Here is a 25,439-nt window from a genome sequence, read left to right as displayed (position 1 = left end):
GGGACCCCAGGGACTGACACCACTCTCTGACTCACACACATAGTAATATGGATGATACACACATCACATTACCTGTAACTTACCATGTATAGGCAGTGTACTGTGTGCATCCAACATAGGCAGCCCTCAAGCACTGTCCTTGCAACTGCCGCAGGCACAAGGTAAGTCAGTCTTCTTAACAATAAATGAATGGATTAGTATGTTTTGGTAGCATATCTATGGTAATTTTGCATGCATGCAAGGGAATGGGGTGGCCTACTGGGATAGCAGCAGACAACTGACAGCTATGTGGGACACCAGGAAATGTCTGCCCAAAACTGGCCTCCCCACACTATGCAGTAGTGCCCAAGGTGGCAAATCCCACTTCAGTATATGTGTGGGGACACATAACTGGGGAGTGTCATAGATCACAGGCATGGATGTTAGTGTGGGGGTCCCATACCCAACCCTCACACCCACACAGCAAGTCAGCTGTAGAAAACCAGAGAGAAATGTCTGGTAAAGGCACACCAATGGCAGCAATGTTGAATTACCTGCCTACAGACTCATGCAGTGATAGCACAGCAGGACTTACAGTTGTTGTAAGGCTATGAAGGGTAAGAAGTCTGAAACTCAAATGTATGCCGTTACAATGTCACCTGTGCTCTTTACTGATATGTCTCTTGTCTCCAAGACAGGGCACAATAGTATGGTAAATGGAACCAAATTGTAAAGCAAATATCAGTACACTCTGTGCCAATGTGTACAGTTGACAAGTGTGCCCCCCATATACCCACAAAAATGCAGTAACATGTATGCTTGCAGGGAAATAGCAGCATAGCACACATTGGCAGGGCTGTACCAATACACATGAAAACATGTTGCCTATCCATAATATGCAGGGATCAATGAGCTATGCGTATGTGTGGTTAATACTGTCATGATTTGGCCAGCATGTTCTCCTGGCAGTCGTCTTGTAGTACCCTAGGTACCATGCCATCTTTGACAGGGCCATGTGCAGATAACTGCAGTGCCAACTGTTATGCATGTCAGTGACACCCACTGATCTGCCACTGACATACCTGGAAGTCACAGTGCTATGTGGAATATAGTACACATTTAATGGACATTTTGAAGGATGTGTAGCTGAGGTGCTAAGGCTTTTGTGAATATAGTGCATTTTGGTACTGTTGCCAGTGGTTATTTTCAATAATCCTTTTTACTTATGTTTGCTTTTGCATATAATGGACATGCCTGCAAAGTAGAATGCACTCTGTACCCATACTCATAACTCTGAACCTCTGACAGCAAGATGTCTGGACAAGGGCAGAAATAAAAGTGTAACAAAGGCACAATGATAGGTATGTGTTGTAAATATCACCCTTACATACTGAGAAAGTTGGTAGGGTGAGGGATTTGCAGTAGCGGGAATTGTCTGAAGGTTATGTAGTCTGAAACAGTAATGTCTGTCATTATGTTGTAACATCACTCTTCAATTATATGTAACTAACTTGCCATCAAAACACAAGTTTACGTAGACAGGATGAAACCTCTAGCTAAACACCTGGACCACCTGCCAAGAAATTCACAGGTGAGAAGTATGGATACACAAGGATATGACATCTCAGGTTAGAAAGATACCACACAAGTAAGAGATCCCCAGCCAGTATATCACCAAGTTGCTGGACTGTTTATACAGTGGTCATCACTCAACTGGCTGTAGCCACACATCACACATGGCCTTGTTGGGGAAGAATGTACATAGCTACCCTCATAATATTGGTCTATGCATCATACAACTAGTATTCCTCTGATAAAGCACTGTGATGATCTGAGGATGTCTGGCACTAGGTAATGACACAATGCATTGCAGTGTCAGACTACAGATATGTCAGAAAATGTCTGCTAAACAAACCCAGTACCCCCAGGAAAGTTCTGTGTACTCCTGAGAGGTATGGCTGTAGCACACAAAACTCTGTACTGGAGTACACCTATCTCTGGAATGGACTCCCACTCTAACTCTAGAAGGTCACACTGGGCATGCTCTTAGAGAATCACAGGACATGGAACCCACATTGGATTATATGACTGTATTGTGTATATATGTCTGTGCATATGTTGGAACCCACATCAAACTATATAACTGTATTGTGTATATATGTCTGTGCATACAGACAGCTATGTACACCTTAACTGTCCCCTCCCCCCCCACACACACACACACACCAGACAGAATTACCTTCAGCTTGCTGTAGGTAGCACATATGTGATATATCTGCATCTGTTGCGTGAGATACACAGACATATATATATGGGCAACAGATAACAACATATGTCAAGCATACACACACATAGAAGTGGGGAAGAGAGACAGACAGTGATAGAGAGAGAGAGAGAGAAAGAGAGACAGGGGACACAGAGTGTGTCACACACTCTGATACCCTGAATGGCATAGAGTGGTGTCCTGCTGTGGACAGTGGCATACCAGTTGTAAATAGTTGCATGTGCCAGCATAAAAGGTGAGCCCCATTGTATAATAGTACTGAGGTTGGGTTTATAATATCACATCACCTGCCTGTGTGAGTGTGTGACTGTGGAGACTGTTCCCACTCAGTACACTTCACATTGCCCTACTTCACAAGATCTGCTGCTGTCATTCACCTTAGAAGTACCATTGGACACCTATCACCCTTATAAGCTCTGTAGCATGTGTGATAAATGTGTAACACTATAATACAAATAATTAGATAGGTAGGCGTTCTAATCTCAATATAGGCAAGTGTGTGTGTGTGTGTGTGTGTGTGTGTGTGTGTGTGTGTGTGTGTGTGTGTGTGTGTGTGTGTGTGTGTGTGTGTGTGTGTGTGTGTGTGTGTGTGTCTGTGTGTCTGTGTGTCTGTGTGCAACAGTTGTTTGAGAGAGTGTGTGTTTGCTTGTAGGTGAAACAGTTTTAGGCCATTCCCACCCACAACAATTCCCAGTGCCCCACATTATCAGTTGTGCTGATGTCATTCCCCTTATCAGCACCTTTGGCCAGTTGTCAGCCCAGTAAGTTCTGTAGCGTGTGTGATAACTGTGTAACACTGTAATACAAATTACTAGATAGGCCGGGGTTCCATTCTCAGACCTGGCAAATGTGTGTGGGTGTATGTGTGTGTGTGTGTATGTTTGTAAGAAGTATTTTGATAAGTTTCCCACCCAGTGCCCCACTGTATCAGTCCTGCTGATGTCATTCCCCTTATCAGCACCTTTGGCCAACTGTCAGCCTTGTAAGCTCCATAGCACGTACAATAACTGTGTAACACTATAATACAAATCACTAGATAGGTAGGGGTTCTAATCTCAATACTGACAAGTATGTGTGTGTGTGTGTGTGTGTGTGTGTGTGTGTGTGTGTGTGTGTGTGTGTGTGTGTGTGAAAATCCTATCGTGTGTGGGTTATACTATTTTGAGTTGTGTACCATCCTGTACACTTCCCATCACCCTACTTTACAAGGCCTGCTGATTTCATTCACCTTAGAAGTACCTCAGGAAAAGGCAAATTCATATAAACTCTGTGGCATGTCTGATAACTGTGTAACACTATAGTAGAAATAACTAGAGAGGTAGAGGTTCTAATCTCAATATTGGCAATTGTGTGTGTTTGGGTTGAGAATCATATTGTGTGTGGGCTATACCATTTTGAGTTGTGTACTACCCTGTACACTTCCCATCACCTTACTTTACAAAGCCTGCTGATGTCATTCACCTTAGAAGTACCTTGGGATAAGGTGAATTCATATAAGCTCATTGATGCATCAGATAACTGCACAACACTATAGTAGAAATAACTAGATAGATAGGGGTTCTAATCTCAATACTGGTGTTTGTGTTTGTGTGTGTGTGTTTGGGTGAGAATCATATCCTGTGTGAGTTATACCATTTTGATGTGTGTTACCATCCATGCCTGCTCACCACTTCCCAATGTAATTACTTTATATAGCATGTTAATGACATCTGCCTCACATGCAGCATGTTAAACCATTGTACAGGCCATACCAGTCATCTGTGCAGATGTCTATGGAATATCTGGATGTTTGCAACCCATATGTGGCCTGTGTCCCCTAAGAATGGCCATGTATGTGATATTGTTGCAAAATGGGTCACAGATAGTGTACTGACACACATGCCAGCATCTGATATCATATCTGACTGAAACATCATGCTGATATAATGTCTGTTACCCTATTACTTGTCCAGGCTTGTAAGAGCAATAGATGACTCCAGTTGCTATTTCTGGTGGGTTAACTCACCATCCATGAAGGCATTCACAACATTACATGCTGTAAGAGGTAGTGGGTCATGACCCATGCATATAATCTATGTGGGGCATGTCATGTGTATGTAGCACTGTAGTACATTAAAGTGGATATGTAGGTTTACAAATCTGTCTATTGCCAACTATGTTTGTGTTACTGTATGCACATCCCCTGTGTCAGTCTTTACTGTGTGTATGCAAAGGATATACCATCTTGTCTCCCTGTTCCACCCTGTGAACTCAGGAATACATACCACAAAACTGTCATACACAGTACCATGCATGCCCTCACCAACTGCATCAGGGTTGAGTGTATAGGAAAGAAATGTCAGGGGCAACAGGTGCTGACACATAAATCTGTTGCAGTCAATCTAATGGCTAAGCTTGTGAGGGACCTACTGATAGTACTCCAGTAACCTGCTCCATATGTATGAGCCTGTGGTACTACACAACACTAAGGTGGCATGCCTGAAGGCTACCTGTCTGTGACAAAGGGTATGTACGCAAGGTCACACTGTCTGACAACATTGTCCATCACACACTGTTGCATCTATACTCACCTGGTAAATGTACATATAAAGCTGTACCTTGGCTATGAAATTGTTGGTGTATTCTCACTCTGCCATACCCTACATTGGTAATGTCAGCAGGGCCACAGCCTGCAGACACAAAGACACCTGGAACACAGAGTACAGCATGTCAGACTACATTCAGTCAGTAATTCTAACAGCAATAATGCATCATGGCTAATAAGGTACATACACCTTTATGTGTACCCATACTAAATGCAAGCAGACAGCACCTTACACAGTATTACACAGCTACACTGTACTATATTCACCCTGTGTATCAGACCAATATTAGCCTGCCCCTGCATCAATAGTATGGATGACAGGGATGTGGCACAGGTATCATCATATGCGCAGGGTGTGGTGTGGGTTTGCCAGAGGCCTAGGTTGGGCCATACGGTTGACATCCATATGTGTGTGTGTGTGTGTGTGTTTGGAGGGGTATCCTCTAGATGGGCTGTGCAGAGGTGCTGTGTGTGTCTGGAGGTGAACTGCCTGTGATACAGATGTGTGTGTGTATGTATGCACACAGTCACGCTAGGTGGCTGCACTACACAGGGGTATTTTGACTACTGTGGAGCGTACATGGCAGGGTGTCCAGTTCACTGTCTCCAGCCACATACACATGAACTGCTCCTGCCAAAGGTCTCACTGGCACCACCAGTTCCAAGGCCAGATGCAGTACTGGTTCCTGATGGTGACTGCTGTCTGCTGGATCCATGTCCCTGACAGGACCATCCAGGACTAAGTGCCAATGGCCTGCTTCGTTGTGATGTGGACAGCAACCCACCTTCAATAGTGCTGGTGTCACTGCCACTACAGGAGTTAGAAGGTGCATGGCCCCATAGATTCTTAGCTGGTGTTGGTGCTGACCTATGTCCATGTAGCCAAAGCCCATCTCCCACCACACGCTCTAGCACAGATATGCCACGGTTGAGGATTGCCAAGGTCTCCCCCCACCATCTATTCATGACCTCAGTATTTTGGCATGTAACCTCAACAAGGTCATGTATGTCACCACATAAATCAGGAAGAGTTGCATCCACCACCCTGAGTATTTGTCTGGTGTTGCATTCACTATGTGCCTGTGCATCCATGACAGCCTGAAACATGCATCTGGTGACATCTGCTATGGCACTTGCAAAAGCAGCTTGATGAGCCGCAGTCCTCCTGAGAGCACCCCTGTCCATCCACTTGTGTAGGACCCCACCTGCACTCTGGCTATGACCAGTGTCTATACTCACTCCTGTCATAGTCACCACACTAGCCTGTTCCATGCAGCCACCTGCCAACTATCCAGCATCTGTGGCTTCTGGGGATGGGGCATGTGTGGGCATTGTGATTGTGTGCGGGGACATTGTAGATGACTGTGGGATGCCAACTGATGGCACAGATTCAGCCCCTGACAACACCAGCTGTGCCTGAATATGACCATCATCATTGTCAGAGTCTGCAGAGACACTGACATCAGATTCTGAGCAGGAGGGACTGCGGCCACCATGACCACCTTTGGGAGAAAGACAACATATGTAAATTAATACCTGCACTATACCGTTTGCTGCTGCACATGCGCACACACACACACACACACACACACACACACACACACACGCACACACACACACACACACACACACACACACACACACACACACACACACACACACACACACACACACACACACACACACACACACACACATACAGGTGAGGTGGCAGACAGGCATTACACAGACCTCACAACAGCCAACTGGTGACATTCACAACACAGTCAGAACACTACATACACACCCTGGACAGGCCCTCAACATCAAGCAATGCAGCCCTTTCCACTTAATGTTACTACTTCTATACACCTCTGTGATAAGTGAGTAGTGTTAGTAGGTGTTGGGCTTTCAAGTAGCACACACTGCACCCATGTACACATAATTGGTGTTCACCTGTATAGCATAGTGTCAAATCCTACAGAATATACCTCTCAACTATGCAGAGTGTCGCTGAATGTCTACATGTGTGGTTCATATTTCTGGTCTGTTCATCATAAATCCTGTGTTTGTCTAACACATTACTGGGATGATATGAGAACTGGTGTCACTAATGACATATTTTGAGTCTCACACGTCAAAACCTGCAGTACATGTATGTTACAACAGAAATGGTTACACTAACAACCTTCTAAGCTTACAGTGGATATTATAAGTGTAGACACCCCTGTTAACATGCCAGCTTTGTCTGATATATAACATGAGACCACAGAAATCATGTGATAATATTTCCCACCTTTAATGTGACCTGTAACCTGTGCAATCCAATTAAAGAACAAACACATTAGTTAGGGGTAACATAGAAGTTTAAATACATACAATAGGCTGGTTGCATGACTGTGCATACCCTTAAACTAATACTTTGTTAAAACACCTTTTGATTTCATAACAGCAGTCAGTCCTCTTGGGAAGATGTGTATCAGCATGGCACATCTCAACATAGCAATATTTGTACACTCTCCCTTGCAGAAGCCCTCTGACTCTGCCAGATTGTGAGAGGATCACTTCTGCACAGGCCTCTTCAAGGCACCCCACAGATTTTCTATTGGATGTATGTGTGGACTGTGGCTGGGCCATTCCAATGCTTTGATTGTCTTCTGGTGAAGACATTCTTTTGTGGATTTTGATGTATGGTATGGGTCATTGTTGTGTGTAAAGGTGTAAGTTCTCTCCATCAACAGCTTTCTATCAGACACAAGAAGATTTTGGGCCAAAAGGGACTGGTATTTTGAACTGTTCCTAATTCCCTCCACCTTGCCTAAAGGCCCACTTCCAGCTTATGAACAGCAACCCCAAAGCAGGACACTGCCATCACCATGCTTCACCATGGGGATGGTGTTTTTGGTGATGCACAGTGTTGTTCTTGTGCCAAACAAACCTTTTGGTACTGTGGCCAAAAAGTGCAACCTAGGTCTCATTACACCATAACACATTTCTCCACAAGCTATTGGGAGAACTGAGGTATTTTTCTTGAGAAATTCACCAGACCTGGATGTAGTTCTGTGTGTGAGAAGGCTTCCATCTTCCAAACCTACCCCATAGGCCAGACATGTGGAGAATATGGGAGATTGTTGTCACATGTGGTATACAACCGGTACTTGCCAGAGATTCCTGCAACTCCTGTAGTGTTGCTGTAGGTCTCCTGGCAACCTCCCTGACCAGTTTGGGTCTTGTCTTTTCCACACATTTGGAGGGATGTCCAGTTATTTGCAATGTCACGGTTCCCACATATTTCCACCACAATTTCATGACAGTCTTCACTGTGTTTCATGGTATATGCAATGCTGTAAATGTGTGTATACCCTTTTCTGTCTAATACTTTTCACAAATGAGATCCCTTTGCTGATTTGTAAGCTGTGTGTGAACTTTGCCTGTTGCTGTAGCAGGCAACTGAGTAAATTTAGGATAATCCTGGTAGGACAGCTGACTGTTATTTGCTGTTAATCAAAGAATCTCTGTAATTGATGGCAGGTGTGTACCCAAGAAGATGTAATACTGTAATAATATTGAAAGCTGCTTCAACACAGTATTAGGTTCAGCCTGTGCATACATATGCATCTAACTTCTTGTAAGTTTTTTAGATGCCATAATTGTTCCCCTACGGATTTGTTTGTTTTACAATTGAATTGTACAGGTTATAGGTCACATGAAAGGTTGGAAGGGTTTGGAAATGTTTTATTGTGCTCTCATTTTTGTATATCACAAATACCTGGCATTCTAACAGGTGTGTGCACATCATTTATATTTACTGTATAACACTAATTTATAAAATATGTCCCTAGTTTTGGGCCTTTGTCCCCCATTTTGTCAGTCTTTGTCCAGATTTCTTGCAATGACAGGTTGTGAGGTGATCCACAGATATGTGACATTTCCTGCAAATAGGCCCCTGTGATGACCACTGTGATGCAATGCAGTTAACCTCACCACGAGTGAAAATGCAGATATTGCAAAATGTCTGATTGTAACAGTTGGGTGCATGGTCACATGCATGACCTTAACATGCATGGGGCACTGGTGAGCCACAACAGGAAAATATCATACTCACCGGCTTCAGGCTGCTGTCCCACATGCAGATCAGAGGGGACCTATGCAGTAGTGGAAGAGAGGTATTGTCAGCAGACTCCCATTTGGCATTGGTACAAGATGAATGCTATGTTTCTGCACAGGTACAGTACAAGGTATGATAGTACACAATTTGCTGTCCCTCACCATAGATGTGTACTTGTGTGCATTACTAAATCCCACCCACAGATGCAGTTTGAACTGACATATGCACCTAGACACTGTATAGAAGACAGTATGACTGCTACATGATTAAACTGATGTGCACTGTGGCCTTACCTGGATGCTCCTCGCCTGTTGCCTGGGTGCCACCCACCTCCACAACTTGTGTTTCATGTGTTCGCTGTTGTTTAGGGGCTGTCCCAAGATTGGGAAGGAGCTCCTCTGTTGCTATAAGTGGGGCATGTGTGGCTGGACCCCCACCTATAGCAGTACGGTCCCTGGCCATGGCAGCAGCCCTTTGCCGGGCACGATGTATCAGGTCAGTTGCCCGATGCCTGACTTGATCATACGTGCGGCCATGGTGGCCCAAAGTGTTCATTCTGTGGACAAGGTCATCCCCCAGGGCAGTCCACTCCAGCAGATTTTGTCAGCTCCAGTCAAACAGCACCGCATGATGCTGTATTATTGCATCAGTGATAGCTGCATTCTCTTCCGCAGTGTATGCTGGCTGATGCTGCATACCACCTAGAAGACATAAACAGGGAAACACATCACAGGACCTCAGACATTGGCCAGAGTTATTTACAGAGCCAGCACATCAATATTGCCTGTCATTAGCCATCACTTACAACCACATCATACCCCTGTCATCCATCAGCACAGTATGAACCTGCATTGCACTCCTGGTCCTGATGTGTTATGTTCCCCCCAGTGAGGGCCAGTACATTGCATAAACCACCATTCATCATTCATGTTTGTGTAGAGGGATGACAGTGGCCGCCTTCCTTGCAGATGGAATGTCAATGGTGCTCAGGCTTTGCTTGCATACAGGGTGTAATGGAGCTGGAAGCATATGCTTGAGTTCATGTAGGATGCAGACAGGAATGTTATCAGGTCCCATGGAGACTTGCTTTTGTTGACTTTGATTAGGCAGCATGAAGCTACTCCTTGATGATGAGGGGAGGGGTACGGGTGCTGTGCATATACACCTATACTGATGGTGAGCCAAGGGGGTGATGTTTGCCCTAAGCCTGTCTGCAGCAGGTTGGCTATAGCTATGGTGTGTGTGTATGTGGTGTGATTGACCACCATTACAGGGTGGGTTGGGTTGTTGCCTCTGAGATTGCAGATGTATGTGAAGACGGCCTTGTGATTGCCCTTGGTGGATGTGTCAAATTTGTACTCATAGTTAGCCTTACAGTAATCCACCTGTGACCTTATATGCTTGTTCAGACAAAGGATGACTTGGTGCCAAGTTGGTGACTGCTCCTACTTTGCCCTGTATAGCCAATATAATGACCGTTATATGGTTTGCGTATTACTGCTGTCCAGCAAAGGGGATTACTCTACTTTGGTGGAGACAGGTTTTACAAGTAAGGCATTGCTGAGTCCATACAGCTATGTAGGTGGTCATATAGCTGTTTGTAGTAGGCATGGACACAAGGTCATAACACAGTTGGACACCTCTCCAATTTAACCTGATAATCATGCTTATTCTAGTACCCATGTCTGTGTCAGGGCAATGCAACAACCAGCAGCTGTAGAAATCTAACTCTGTTGGATGCACAGAAACTAAGATTTCACATGTGTACAACATGTACAGCTTATTTATCTGACATTTTGCATCCCATGTCTGTTGTTATGAGGCAGTCAGGTACACATACTCATGCATACATGTGCACAAGTAATAGCTGATATACATTTCTGTTCTATGTCAGTATGGCACACTGTATTTACACTCTTGCTGCTCAGTCATTCCTGTCAACCTGTTTGAGCAGAACATCTGAAGGATGCCACACATACATGGGGGCGATGTGCCAAAATTTTTCTTAATATTGCTGTAACACACTTAAGTCATTTGATAGCACAGTAGCCTTTGCATTCACAGGCATACCCTGGAGAATATCGGATGCTCATATGGCAGGAAGAGAGGAGAAAGGCTAGGAGTATGATAGTGAGGGTAGGAGCATTTAATGTTGGCAGTATGACTGGTATGGGGACAGAGCTAGCTGATATGATGGACAGAAGATAAGTTGATATATTGTGTGTGCAAGAGACCAGATGGAAGGGGGGGGTAAGGCTAGGTGTATCTGAGTTGGGTCCAAATAGTTCTATCATGGTGTGGATGGGAGGAGAAATGGTGTAGGAGTTATCCTTAAGGAACAGTATGCCAAGAGTGTCTTTTGAGGTGAAAAGTGTGTTGGATAGAGTAATGTTTATGATGCTGGAAATTGATGGTGTAATGATGACTGCTGTTAGTGCATATGCTCCGCTAGCTGTGTGTGTGATGGATGAAACAGAAAAACTTTGGAGTGAGTTGGATGAAGTGGTGATGACTGTACCCAAGGGTGAGAGAGTGGTGATTGGAGCAGATTTCAATGGGCATGTTGATGAAGGGAATAGAGGGGATGCGGAAATGATAGGTAGGTATGGTGTTAAGCAAAGGAATCCAGAAGGTAAGATTGTGGTGGAGTTTGCAAAAAGGATGGATATGGCTGTGGTGAATACATATTTTAACAAGAAAGAGGAGCATAGGGTGACATAAAAGAGTGGAGAAAGATGCACACAGGTGGATTATCTCCTATGCATGAGGGCCTGTTTGAAGGAGATTGGAAACTGTAAAGTGATGACAGGAGAAAGTGTAGTTAGCTAGCATAGAATATTGGTCTGTGGGATGATGTTGGTGATCAAGAAGAGGAGAAGGAGTGTGAGGGCAGCACCAAGGATCAAATGGTGGAAACTGAAAAAGGGTGATTGTGAGGTTGAGTTCAGGGAAGAGTTAAGACAGTCAGTGGGTGGCAGTGAAGAGTTACTGAGCATCTGGGTAACTACAGCAGAGCTAGTAAGGGAGATGACTAGAAAGGTGCTTTGTGTAACAACTGGACAGAGGAGGGAGGACAAGGAGACATGGTGGTGGAATGAGATTGTACAGGGGAGTATACAGAGAAAGAGGGTGGAGAAGAAGAAGTGGGGATTGTCAGAGAGATGTAGAATGTAGACAGGAGTATAAGGAGATTAGGTGCATGGCAAAGAGAGAGGTGGTGAAGGCTAAGGATGAGGAGTATGAAGGGTTGTATGAAAGGTTGGACACTAAGGATGGAGAATAGGACCTGTACCGATTGGCTAGACAGAGGGACCAAGCTAGGAAGGATATGTGCAGCAGATAAGGGTGATAAAGGATAATGAGGGAAACATACTCACAAGTGAGGAGAGTGTGTTGAGCAGATGGAAAGAGTACTCTGAGGGGCTGTTGAATGAAGAGAATGAGAGAGAGAGAGAGAGAGAGACAGAGAGAAAGGTTGGATGATGTGGGTATGGTGAATCAGGAAGTGCAATGGATTAGCAGAGAGGAAGTAAGGATAACTATGAATAGGATTAAGAATGGAAAGGCTGTTCGTCCAGATGACATACCTGTGAAAGCATGGATGTGTTTAGGAAAAATGGCAGTGGTCTTTTTAATCAGATTGTTTAATGTAATCTTGGAAAGTGAGAGGATGCATGAGGAGTGGAGGAAAAAAGTGTTTGGGTACCAATTATAAGAATAAGGGTGATGTGCAGAGCTGTAGTAACTACAGAGGACTAACATTGATCTGTCACAGCATGAAGCTATGGGAAAGAGTACTGGAAGCTAGGTTAAGAAGGAAGGTGAGGATTAGTGATCAGCAGTATGGTTTCATGCCAGGAAAGAGCATTACAGATGTGATGTTTGCTCTGAGAGTGTTGATGGAGAAGTACAGAGAAGGTTGGAAGGAGTTGCGTTGTGTCTCTGTGGACTTAGAGAAAGCATATGATAGGGTACCTAGAGATGTGTTGTGGTATTGTATGAGGAAGTTTGGAGTAGTGGAGGAATCTGTAAGAGTGCTAAAGGATATGTACAAGGGTAGTGTGACAGTGGTGAGTTCTGCGGTGGGAGTGACAGGTGCATTTAAGGGGGAGGTGGGATTACATCAGGGATCAGCTCTGAGCCCTTTCTTATTTGTAGTGTTGATGGACAGGTTGACAGACAAGATCAGTCCCCATTGACTGTGATGTTTACAGATGACATTTTGATCTGTAGTGAGAGTAGGGAACAGGTTGAGGAGACCCTGGAGAGGTGGAGATATGCTCTAGAGAGGGGAGGAATGATGGTCAGCAAGACTAAAATATATTTGTGTGAATGGGAGGGAGGATAGAGGAATTGTGAGGATGCAGGGAATAGAGTTTGAAAAGGTGGATGAGTTTAAATACTTGGGATCAACAGTTTAGAGTATTGACAAGTGTGGGGTAGAAGTGAAGAAAAGAGTATAGGCAGAATGGGGAATGTGGAGAAGAGTGTCAGGAGTGATTTGTGATAGACGAGCACCATTAAGAATGAGAGGGAAGGTCTACAAGAGGATAGTGAGACCAGCTATGTTATAAGGGTTGGAGGCAGCGACACTGACAAAAAGGCAGGAGTCAGAGCTGGACGTGACAGAGTTAAAGATGTTAGGATTTGCACTGGGTGTGACAAGGGTGGACAGGATTAGGAATATGTATGTTAGAGGGTCAGCCCAGGTTGGAAGGGTTTGGAGACAAACCAAGAGAATAGCGGGATTATGTTGGTTTGGACATGTGCTGAGGAGGGATGCTGACTATATTGGGAAAAGGATAGTAAGGATGAAGCTGCCAAGTAAGTGGAAAAGAGGAAGACCTAAGATAAGGTGTATGGATGTGGTGATAGAGGACATGTAGGTGGTTGGTGTGACAGGCCAAGATGCAGAGGACAGGAAAAAATGGAGAGAGATGATCCACTGTGGCAACCCCTAATGGGAACAGCAAAAATAAAGAGAAGGAGATGTTGTAATGTCAGTCTTCATAGGTTGCCAATGATTTGCCAGACATCGCATAACTCTACGAGTAAATGAATACAAATATGAGGCACACATATGGTCAGTATGCATAACACTGAACAGTTGAATGGTATGAACTCAATATATCACATGCAGTTCAAGACACACATCTGCAACAGTATTTCACTATGCCAATACCCTGTATAGGTCTCTCACATTTCTGAGACAAACATGTATATCATAGTTGTATTCACAATTAACATATGGATATCTATGATGTCCCAGTAGCTGGCCTAGCATTTTCAAATTAAGTATTGTTCAACACACCCTCCAGTAGTAGTCATATGCGAGCCATCTTTTCCTGGGGTGACTCAGAGGCCTGAGCTGTGATCTATGTCACTGCAGACAGAGTCAGATGCTATGGCCATATGTTCTGATCAGCAATATATCAGTACAGCAAGTCTTGTTGAGACATATTTGTTGAACTTCCTATTTCCCATTATTACGTACCCCCTACTGCATTCCATTACATGCTTACTTGTTTGACATACTTTTTTTCCAAGTATGGTTGGTTTGATTCCAATATGTGTTGGCCTAGTTTGTTTGTTTGTATGTCTGTCTGTCTGTCTGTCTGTCTGTCTGTCTCTCTCCCAGATGTGGGGTATACATTTGTTTTGCATAGGCAGTAGCTTGCCTTTTGTAGGTAATGCTCAGGAGCAGCTGATGGCCCGTGCACCAATTGGTGTCCCACACTTGCTAATTGCATGCAGAACAGCTGTGGTGTTACTCCTATAGCCAATGCCATGGCAACACACTCCTATAATTGAGTACTTCATGTGAGTGTTGCCCCTTTTCCTTGCCTGTGAGGAGGACTTCATGGAGGTATGTGAACAACAGCATCACAGAGGGTAGTTGGAAATACCTCTTACAATGAAAACTATGGAGACAGCCCAACAAACTGGGGAGAATGTTCCAGACATAGGGACAGAATGTAAGTATTTCTGTTATACAATTGAATTAATGCTAGTTTAACAGGGTTTGTGTGGACATGGCTTTTCTGCGTGATTTTAAGTCTGACAGTGTTATGTGGTTGACATAACTCTCAAACTGTAGGGCTATCTGCAGAATGGCCAAATTTTGGACTCTCATGTTTGGTGTGTTCCTCGGATATTTTTTATCTTTGGAAAATTAGTAGCATACTGTGTGGGATTGCAGTCAGTAAATGGTATCATCCATTTGTGTTTCTGACTTCATATCCCTCAGAAAAGATATGTTAAAACAAACACTGTTACACCAGCAAGGGTCTCAGTTTTATAACAGCAATATTTCACATATGCTCTTGTTTTTTGGCCTCTGTCCCCCAAGTATGTCAGGCTTTGTCCAGATGTCATGCAGTAAGATATTGATAGGTAGGGTATAGCATTCTTTAGTGCCTTCATTCTTGATACCATCCCAGAAATGTATCAGAATGCCAGGCATGTTATGTGTAAGAGAGCTTATATATGAGGACAAAGCCTGGACATTCTGTGGAACTCTGAACAGCTGAGAGGTCTGTGTATTTCTGGTGATTGTTGACAGACTGTCAGGATTGTGTAGCAGTGTAGTGTGTCAATGTTATTTGACCTGTGTAAGGAGGGTGGTAGATGTATGTGTTATGGCTCCTTTGCTATATGACTGTGGATTCTGTTTCAGTTTCTGGTGGTCTATTGGCTGTATATGTTTGTAGGGGCAGACTGAGACATGTCCCATACCATGGTCAGGCATCATACTACACTGTGAATTGGGCCAGTATATGTAGGGGTAGTGTGTGAGTGGCAAACATGATGAGATGTTTTGGCTCACACAGTACTCTACCATTCATCTGGCTTACCAGTATGTCAGTGTGACTGTGGTGAAATTGGTTGTGGGTATGGACTTTCACACTGGTGTCTGTTTTTCAGTGTTGTTACATCCCTGTAGTGCCTGATATATTTGCAAATACATCTGTAATTCCCCATAGCGGATTTGGGTTAGTGTTGTGTCAGTCTGACTGTAGTTTGGGTGGTGCTTGGTGACATGCTTAGCAGCTGAATGTGTAGATTCCCTAATGTGATGTTATGTCCAGATATTTGTAGGATGTACTGTTTCCTGGCCCCCATAACTGTTGTGTATTTCTGACACATCAGTGGGATGATGTAAGGATTTAAGTCACTAACTCGTGAGAAGTAATTGGGTGTTGGACTTGTGCTATTTCAGTCAATATATGTTAGGACAGACAGGAGGGTGTTACTGCAGCAACTGTGTCAGCTTATCTACTACAGTATTTCAGATATGTCCCTATTTTCTTGGCTTTCTCCCCCCACTTTGTCAGGCTTGGTCCAGACTCATTGCACTAAGGGGTTCTGAGCCTACTTCTCGACTGGCTGGATTGTTTCAGAATGTCCAGGTTTATTGCTCATATTTCTGGTCTGTTCCACAGATTCATTATTTTTATTTCCCTGATAAATCACTGTGATAATCTGAGGATTTCTGTCAGTAAATGATGACATACATTTCAGTTTCAGAACTCACATCCTTCAGAACATGTATGCTGAAAGAAACCCTGTCACTCTGGCAACATTCTACATTTATAACAGCAATATTTAAAATATGTCCCTAGTTTTGGCCCATTGTCCCCCATTTGGACAGCCTTTGGCCAGATTTCTTGCACTAAGAGGTTGAGAGGTATGGTTCTGTGGTTCTGAGGTATAACTCCACTACATGTTATGAGCATATATATATATTTATATATATATATATATATATATATATATATATATATATATATATATATATATATATATATGATATGCATGATATGTGCAGGATGGGTGTAGGGAAGGTCCATAGCTGTACATTTCTTATACAGCAACAGCTGTGCACTTATTTGTACAGAATCTGGAGGTGAATTTGGACACCCAAACCCCAGAGAGAGGGGGAGGACAACAGAAATGTGTTGTCAAGCCAATTGGACCAGATTACGTGTCCAGTGGACATGTGTGCGAAATGGGCAACTATTTATGGGGCGATATTTTTTTGGGGGACAGATGCCCTTTTCTATTTTTTTTAAGGTGAGAGCGGGATGTTGAGGAAGGATTGTAGGTGCATCTGGGGAGGTAAATTGGGTAGGGAGACAGACAAGACAGCAGACAGGGGTGGTATATGACTCATGAGGGGGGTAAACACATTTGATGGGGAGGGTGGTTGGGAATCCAAAGGCCATTGCACCTTCACCGCCCCAAAGGTGGCTGTGCTGGGGGCTGGACAGGAAGGGTGGCCTGCCCCTCGAGGTGTGCCAGGCAACCCTCAATCTGGCACAGCTGCTCTCCAGACTCAGATCAAAGGGTGCTGCGCACCAAACCCTGGACCTGTCTGCAGGTGACAGCCTCCTGTCTGCGCCTGCTCCCAGGGGGGATGGGCCCCATCCCCTGTGGTAGTTTCACCCAAAGGTGGTGCAGGACAAGCAGATGAGGGAGATCCGGGTTGGGTCCCAGACATGCTGGGGTCTGGTGTCACAGACAGATGAGGTGGGACAGATGCATCCACTGGGATCTGCCTTCGCAAACCCGCTATGGTGTTGAGGTTTTACAAAATATGTTGGTTAGTCATGAACAACACATGTCAAGATTTGTTATAACAGTATGCATGGGTGTTCCAGTTAACCCCATAAAACAGGTTTGAAATAGTTGCATAGCAAACAGAACACATGCATAAATGGAACAACAGTATGCATCATAACAGCATGCCAGTAGCATTGACGGCAACAAGCCACCAACAATGGTATTTGAACAAGATATGTTAACATGCAAGCAATCAAACATATTAACAATAATATAACACAAGTCCCAACATTAGGGTTGGAGCACAACATACCAGTAGTATATGAGTAATAATTATTGATGCAGATGAGGGGGAGGGGAAAGACAGAAAATCCATTAACAACTGTTTATGCTTCTATTTTCCACAACATTACTGCTCAATACTCTATAGGTCTGCTCTTACTTTATATCTGCCTATGGTCATAGCTTCTGTAGTGCAAACTTACCTATTAAATTGTCAGCCTGGAATGGTATGAGGGAAACTGTGACAACTCTGGGTACATGACTAGAAGGGACTCATTCATGTCAGGGTTACATACCTGGCACAGGAGGGGTACCCTGAACTGCTGTTATGTGAGTGCGCTACTGGCATATGTCAGTTATTTTCCTATCTGTGTCCAGGATTATTTGCAGTAATGACCACTAGCCATGACAGCATGACACTTGAGAGACATGTATCAGAAAAATACCTCTCAATCTCTTAGAGCATGACATCTGGACAAAGCCATACATAAGAGTGGGACAAAGGCCCATAAATATGGACAATTTTTAGATATTGCTCTTACAAACTTAGAAAGTTGATAAAATAACAGGTTTTGCATTTGCATGGCTTTTCTGATGGATATGCCATCTGACACTTGTATGTCTATCATAATTATCTAATTTCAGTCTATAATGGTTTGCCACTAATTTACCATGACACCACTACTTTATGTAAAACGGACCACAAATCTGAGACAAATATCTGGACATTCAATGAATATCTGTACAGTTGAGAGGTATGATTCAAGAAGAGTGCATTTTGCATGTATGTACCCTGCTGTCATTTGCAAACATGTGGTGGGACAATTGAACAGTTGTACAGAATTACACCCTTCATACAGCTACTGGTAACATTTCCTTACCTGTAAAACCTGTGGGGAAAAGATCCATTAAAACTACCTGGCCGTTTTTACATTTATTCCTGATTCCTTGTGTGTAGATATGCACACACCTTAGTACCACTCCCTGGATTTGAACCATGTCTGGGTATGCAAAATTAACAACTACACTATTTTTGCATCACATTGAGCTACTAGTGAACTGCTGTTGTTTGTTTCAATGGTTTCTTCCTAATAGTGTCTTGGTTAGACAATCTGAACTTGTAATTCTGTCATGCATGCATGACAGATAGTTATTGTACCTTTGGATTATTACAACCTAGAAAGCATAGGTTAACACAAGGTAATGCTGCATGGTACACACATTGATACTTTCCATATTACTATTCAGGGTTCAGAGCTTAGTGCAGTATATATTTCACATTTAATTTATATCTCGTTTTACAGCTACACCATCCCAGTTTCTCCTAACAGCTTGTTCACAGATGCACCTCAGTTGATGTATGCTGTCACAGCCATATTTGCTGTGAAGAACCTGTATACATTCTATATATGTCTACAACATACCAGTATAAACACAACAGTTTTTTTAAAGGTCTTTATTGTACTTTAATATTTGTCAGTCATACTTTTTTATTTATTTTGTTCACACAGTAACAGTATACCTACTAGCAATAAGCAATGTACACCTTCTTAGCTATTTTAACAAAATACTGCAAAATAGATTTGTACTCACCAGCCTGTGGGTGCAGCCTCAGCAGTCTGTCACCATGGGCTTCCACATTCACAGCTCTCTCTGCTGCAGCTGTAGAGGAAACCAACACACATTATGCATATCTGTCTATCACATTCTCAGGCTAATATTTGCTACAAACTACTTGATAGTGATACTTACACACTACTGGAGCATTCTGGGCCCATCCATCTTGGATCCACTGGTCCCCTTCTCTTCTCTCTGTTCATAAATGATCTTCATGTAGCTATTCCTCAATCCACCTGCATACAGTATGCTGATGATTCTACTATCATCTGTACTGCAAAATCTCTCCCTGAGCTTAAATCTCTAAGCCAAACTATCTTCTCCATAGTAGAAACATGGTTCCAAAACCGGTGCTTACTCTTGAATGCCAAAAAAAACAAATTACTTCTGATTACTCCTAACAACAAGTCCCCTCCCATACACTTCTCCATCCTAGCTAGTAATGGAACCCTTATATCACCTGAACTGACCTGTAAGTTATTAGGAGTTACAATAGACAATAAACTCACTTTTGACAATCATATTAATAACACCATTAAGTCCATTAACAGAAAATTAGGCTCCTTGTATAGGATAAGACCCTTCCTCACCACTAAAGCAAGAACTACCGTTGCCCACTCTCATTTACTCTCTACCCTCCTCTATGCTTCTCCCATTTATACCAATTTAAAGCAAAACAATCTCAACAAACTTACCAGAGCCCACAACAGTATTGCAAGGTTTGTAACTGGTAAGCCCTATAGAACCCATCACTGCATTAACCTACATCAGCTAGACTGGCTTGAACTGCAAAATGCTCTGCTACTCTCTCAACTAGCAACTGCTCATAAAATCTTCTACCTACCTAACAACACACCTACACTAAACAATCTTATAACACCCTATAATAATCTTCATTCCCTATGCTCCTCTAATAAACTCCTAGCTTATATACCCAAATCTAACAACTTGGCTGGTGACTCCTTGTTCTCCATCACCACAGGTAAGCAATGGAACATGCTGCCACCCAACCTAACCTCTATTTCCTCCTTTCCCCTCTTCAAACTTAATCTTAAAAATCACCTAAAACTTCAATGGTTATGCCCTTGCTGTAACCCTGACTAATACTCTACTATTAGCTTGTAACCTCACTTCTCACTCTTCCTTTACATTACTACTCTGCCAACAAATGTTATGTAAATGTTATCTTCCACAATTTTTTAATCCTGATGGTTTACTGTACAATGTTATGTTAATTCCTTCCAATTGTATGTGGCATTGCCTCTTATTGCTTTGTTTTTTCTATATTATTATTAAGTATGTGGAGCTTTTCTCCCCGGGCCTCTACTGAAAATGGAAATATCTCCAGCTAGACTAGCCCGGTCAACAAATGTAAAATAAAATAAATAATAAAATAATAAGGTCCAAGAGTGCCCTCTTCTTATGCTTTAGGTCAGCACAGTGGTGTCATACCTGCTCACCAGTCCAGGGAATGCCAGTAGCACTGGTGAGGTCACGTGCAAGATGGTCCCAGGCCTCTGCTTTGTATTGGGAGCACTGATACTGGCCCTGTAGCATTCTCTCCTCATGGTTTTCAGCTAGGAGTCCAACCGAAGGCTCCAGCATTGCGCCTAAAAGTGCACTCCCTCTCCTACGCCAGCCATTGTATCTGCACAGATGGACTATAACAGATTATGTCTGTATTCCCATCTACTCTGTTTAAATAGTGCAATATTCCCACCCTTTGCTGTCATTGGACCATTTTAAAAAGGTTAAGCTCCACTAAGTAGTGCGCAAATCCGCTAAGCCAGTTTTAACACTGCTTAAAAGGGAAGTTGTTGAGCAATGTTTAACAGTGAGCAAATCCACTTAGCTGAGCTACCTATTGCTTAGCATTCATGTCTTAGCAATGGTTACACTTGCTAAGTATAGCTGAGTATTGCTAATCATTGCTTACTTTTAATTTTTTTAAATATATCAGAGGACTTGCTTCATTTAAGTGTATATGATGCACTTTACATGACATCCCTCTATGTGCTTTCCTTACATTGGCAAAGGATGTGACTATACTATATGGGGCACTTGTGTGTACATGGGTGGTTTCACATGTTATATGCACTCATACTTATATTGTACACCAGCTACACTACCCTGGTTGATAAAAAAAACAGTTTCTACATAATTTAAGTTTACAAAAATAATTTTAACACATCTTTCCCATATAAAAATAAGCTGTCTGTCTTGGTACTTGAAACATGAACGCCTGCATGTAAAGCCGGTACTCTAACCACTATACTATCTTGGCTTGTAAATTTTACCTCTATATTTGTATTTATCTCCTATGGGATGTTTAAGCTATGGTAAGCAGAGGGCCATAATGTGCATACCTGCTTAGCTACGCTTTAACATTCCTTAGCCTAGAAAAAAAATATTATATTATTATATTATATAAGTGAGTATTGTCTTCTGACAAGTCATTGAGGACTGCAATTGGGAAATAATGGCATACATTTGGCTTTCAGGCTTCTATCCTTCAGAGATTCCTGCTAATGCATATCCTGCATTCTATCAACCTTCTATGTGTGTGAGGGCAATTTTTTCAGACATTTCCCTATTTTTATTGTTTTTCACCCAATTATTTCAGCCTGTGTCCACATGGATTGCTGTCAGGGGATATTGGCATACATTTGCTTTCAGACTTCTATCCTTCAGTAGTTCATGCTAATGCATGACCTATTTTCTATCAACTTTCTAAGTTTGTGAAGGCAATATGTATGATGTATCCCTTTTCAGGGATTTATCCCCCATTATTTGTGCATGTGTACACATTTTCTGCTTTAGCAGGTTGCAGAGGTGTCATACAGCACTTTTACAATGCAGGGGGTGTGTCACAGAACCTGTCACCCCCCCCCCACATTGCTTTCCTGCTGCCATGTTTATTTCAGTGTCTGCAGACACTGAAATGATCATTTATTTCATTTTAGTGTCCACGGACACTGAAATACTGGTATAATATTAGAGTAATTCACTAATATTATGCCAGATCCTATTAGAAAGTGTCATGTGGCACTTTCTGAGTGCAGGGATCATGTTCAATATCCGTGCACTACTTGAATATGCCCCCTGCACTCATTCATGGTTCATGTCTGTGTAGGTTAAACAGCAGGGTGCCTTCATGAATATGCAAGGCGAGCTGCTGTGCTATACATACACGAACAACTCTGTGCAGGAATAGTGCTATTCCTGCATGGAGTTTATTGAATCCCAGGGATTGATAAAGTACTTTCTTCTTGTTCAGTATGCAATAGTACTAAATCGCATTTGCAGAGAGAACCGCTTCAGCTAAGTCCAATTCCTGAACAACCTTGGTCAACAGTAGCCACTGATATATTCGAGTGGAACAATTAACACTACTTAGTACTGGTAGACTCTTATTCGAATTGGTTTGAGGTTGATCTATTATTTAACCTAACATCCACTGCTGTTATTGCTAACTTGAAATGCTGTTTCTCAGTCCATGGTAGTCTGCACAAAGTTATTTCTAACAATGGTACTCAATTTACTAGTCAGTTGCTTCAGAAATATGCAAGAGAATGGGAGTCTGTACATGCTACTAGCAGTCCTGAATATCCACAGTAAAATGGTCTAGCAGAACATGCAGTACAGAATGCAAAGCAATTACTTGAAAGGTCAAAGCGTGACAATACCGATGTTTTTTTAAATTTGCTTAATTTCAAAAACATGCCCCATGACGATATTCTTGGCTCACCTGCTCAAAGACTTTTTTCCAGGCAAACCAGAACTACGCTACCTATTAGTTCCAGTTTATTGAGGCCTAAAGCTAAGAACAATAAAACCATCAAGCCTCAATTATTCAAGAAGTGTTCTATCCAAAAGTCCAGTTATGATTAGTTGAACAGATTTCTTCATCCATTGAGGGAAGGAGAGGCAGTGAGAATACAAACGGCAAAAGGTTTTGACCAGATTGGTCAAGTTACAGGTATATGTGCTGAGCCGAGATCCTACCTTGTAGAATCTGAGGGTGTGGAGTACAGGAGAAATTGCAGACATCTTCTTCCTGTACCAGAATCATCATTGCAGCATTGTTCCTGTGATACAGACTCTAGATCTCAGAGTGAACCAAATGTTGTTCCCATCCCAGAGTGTGTTCCAACCTCTGAGTCCATTCCTAAAGATGTTCCAAATACTTCCAAGGTCAAACACTTTGTAGAGACAGCTCCAATTGCTAAACCAAATTCCCAGTTTTATGTTGCTTGGTATGGACGAATATCCAGGCCCAGTGTGAAATACACAGCAACATGGACTTAACTGTGTATATATGTACCTAATCTTGTATAAATACATGATAAAGAACTTTCTGTGATATCTGCATACCAAATAGATTCATAACATTGCATGTTCCATTTTCTCAAAGAGGGAGGATGTAGATCAGAGTGTACATGTTGTGCGCTGTGTCTTCAAGAAACATGTGAAAGACTGAGCATGCACGTATAAATGCCAGGCATGTGCTATTCCTAGTGGCATTTTGAGAGTGCAGCCAGGCAGTGAGCATGCATGATTGTAGTAGTTAATATGTATATAAGTTATTTAAGTTAAAGTCAATAAACGTCTGTTGTGATGTGTTTGTATAAAATAAAGCTGCTTGAACAGAACCTATGATGACTCTTCTATTTGTCCAAAGTAGAAGAGTGACAGATGGTCAGAGAAAGTCATTATTACCTACCATAGACTGTCATCTCAGTGGACTTCACTCACCTAACTAGCAACTGTGGCAATTTGGGATAAATATGGCTAGGCTTGTAAGGGTTGTAAGGCCATTACTCTAATAACCTTCTGTGAACCTATGAACCTATGTTAAGGGTATGGATAGCAGGCAGAAACGTTTTATTCTGCCACTGTCACTTGCTAGTCAGTACAAGCAGATTTTACTGCCTAGCATGGGACCTGACCTTAACAACTTTCACAGGGGGTGCTAAACATTTGTTAAGGTTGGGTCATGTGCTCTTCTAGCACTTAACTGCTTTGTCTTTTTCCAAATATCAGACTGTAATCGGCACACTCCATGCAAAACAAATTATTTAAGTTCAGTAAAATGACTTTCCAAGGTAAAACATCTTTTTATTAATTAAATGGTCTGGCTTTTATACTTGCTTACTTTATAATTATTGTATTGCCTTCAGTTTATGCTACCAGGGTCTGCCAAACTGCTTATTAATGTCTTCTACCATATTTTTCAAAATGTTGTGTTTTAAGCTGAACTTTTGTGTTTAATATATTTCTCCTAATTATTCTACAAAACAGCAAGACCTGATGACCCAGTACTAAACTTTCATTGTGAACTCTTATTACATTGTTAGTGTTGTTTGTCTAGTTGACAACTAATGTGTTAACTGATCAAGTAACAATGATCTCATTACATTATAAAGAATTATCAGTCTGTTTTATTCTATAGTGTACATGTTGTTTCTTGTTTTCTTTTTTTTTTATTTTGTTAATTTTTTTTTTTTATTTCGTTAATTTATTGGTTTCTTCATTCTCTAAATATGTCAGCTTTTTACAGGCATCCTGACAAGATATCAACTCATTTGTGATTCCTTCACACAATTACAATCACAGATAAGCAAAAGCTTCTGAAAAGTATATAGCATTTGTAACAAAAAAATGCAAAAAAAGTGTTTTTTTAAGTGAGGTAAGCCCACACTCCAGAAGTGGATGTTGCACCCCCTCATCCCCAACTACACACGTACACACACACACACACACACACACACACACACACACACACACACACACACACACACACACACACACACACTCACACACACACACACACACACACACACACACACACACACACACACACACGTAAACTTCAAGGCTGCACCATTGTAGTGAAAGGGGAATTCTCTAATACACTGGCAATTTGATCTTCCATAGAAAATGCCAGGTAGATTTATACCAATGATTGCACAAATGTGTTGATCAGTAAGGGCCAGACTCCAAAAGATAGTTGTGACAGTTTAGCAAGCTAAAGGAAGATGTCA

This window comes from Protopterus annectens, chromosome 8.part0, assembly GCF_019279795.1.
Source record: "Protopterus annectens isolate FY-2018-M chromosome 8.part0, PAN1.0, whole genome shotgun sequence".
Classification (NCBI taxonomy): Eukaryota; Metazoa; Chordata; order Ceratodontiformes; family Protopteridae; genus Protopterus; species Protopterus annectens.
This window is presented reverse-complemented; position numbering follows the sequence as displayed.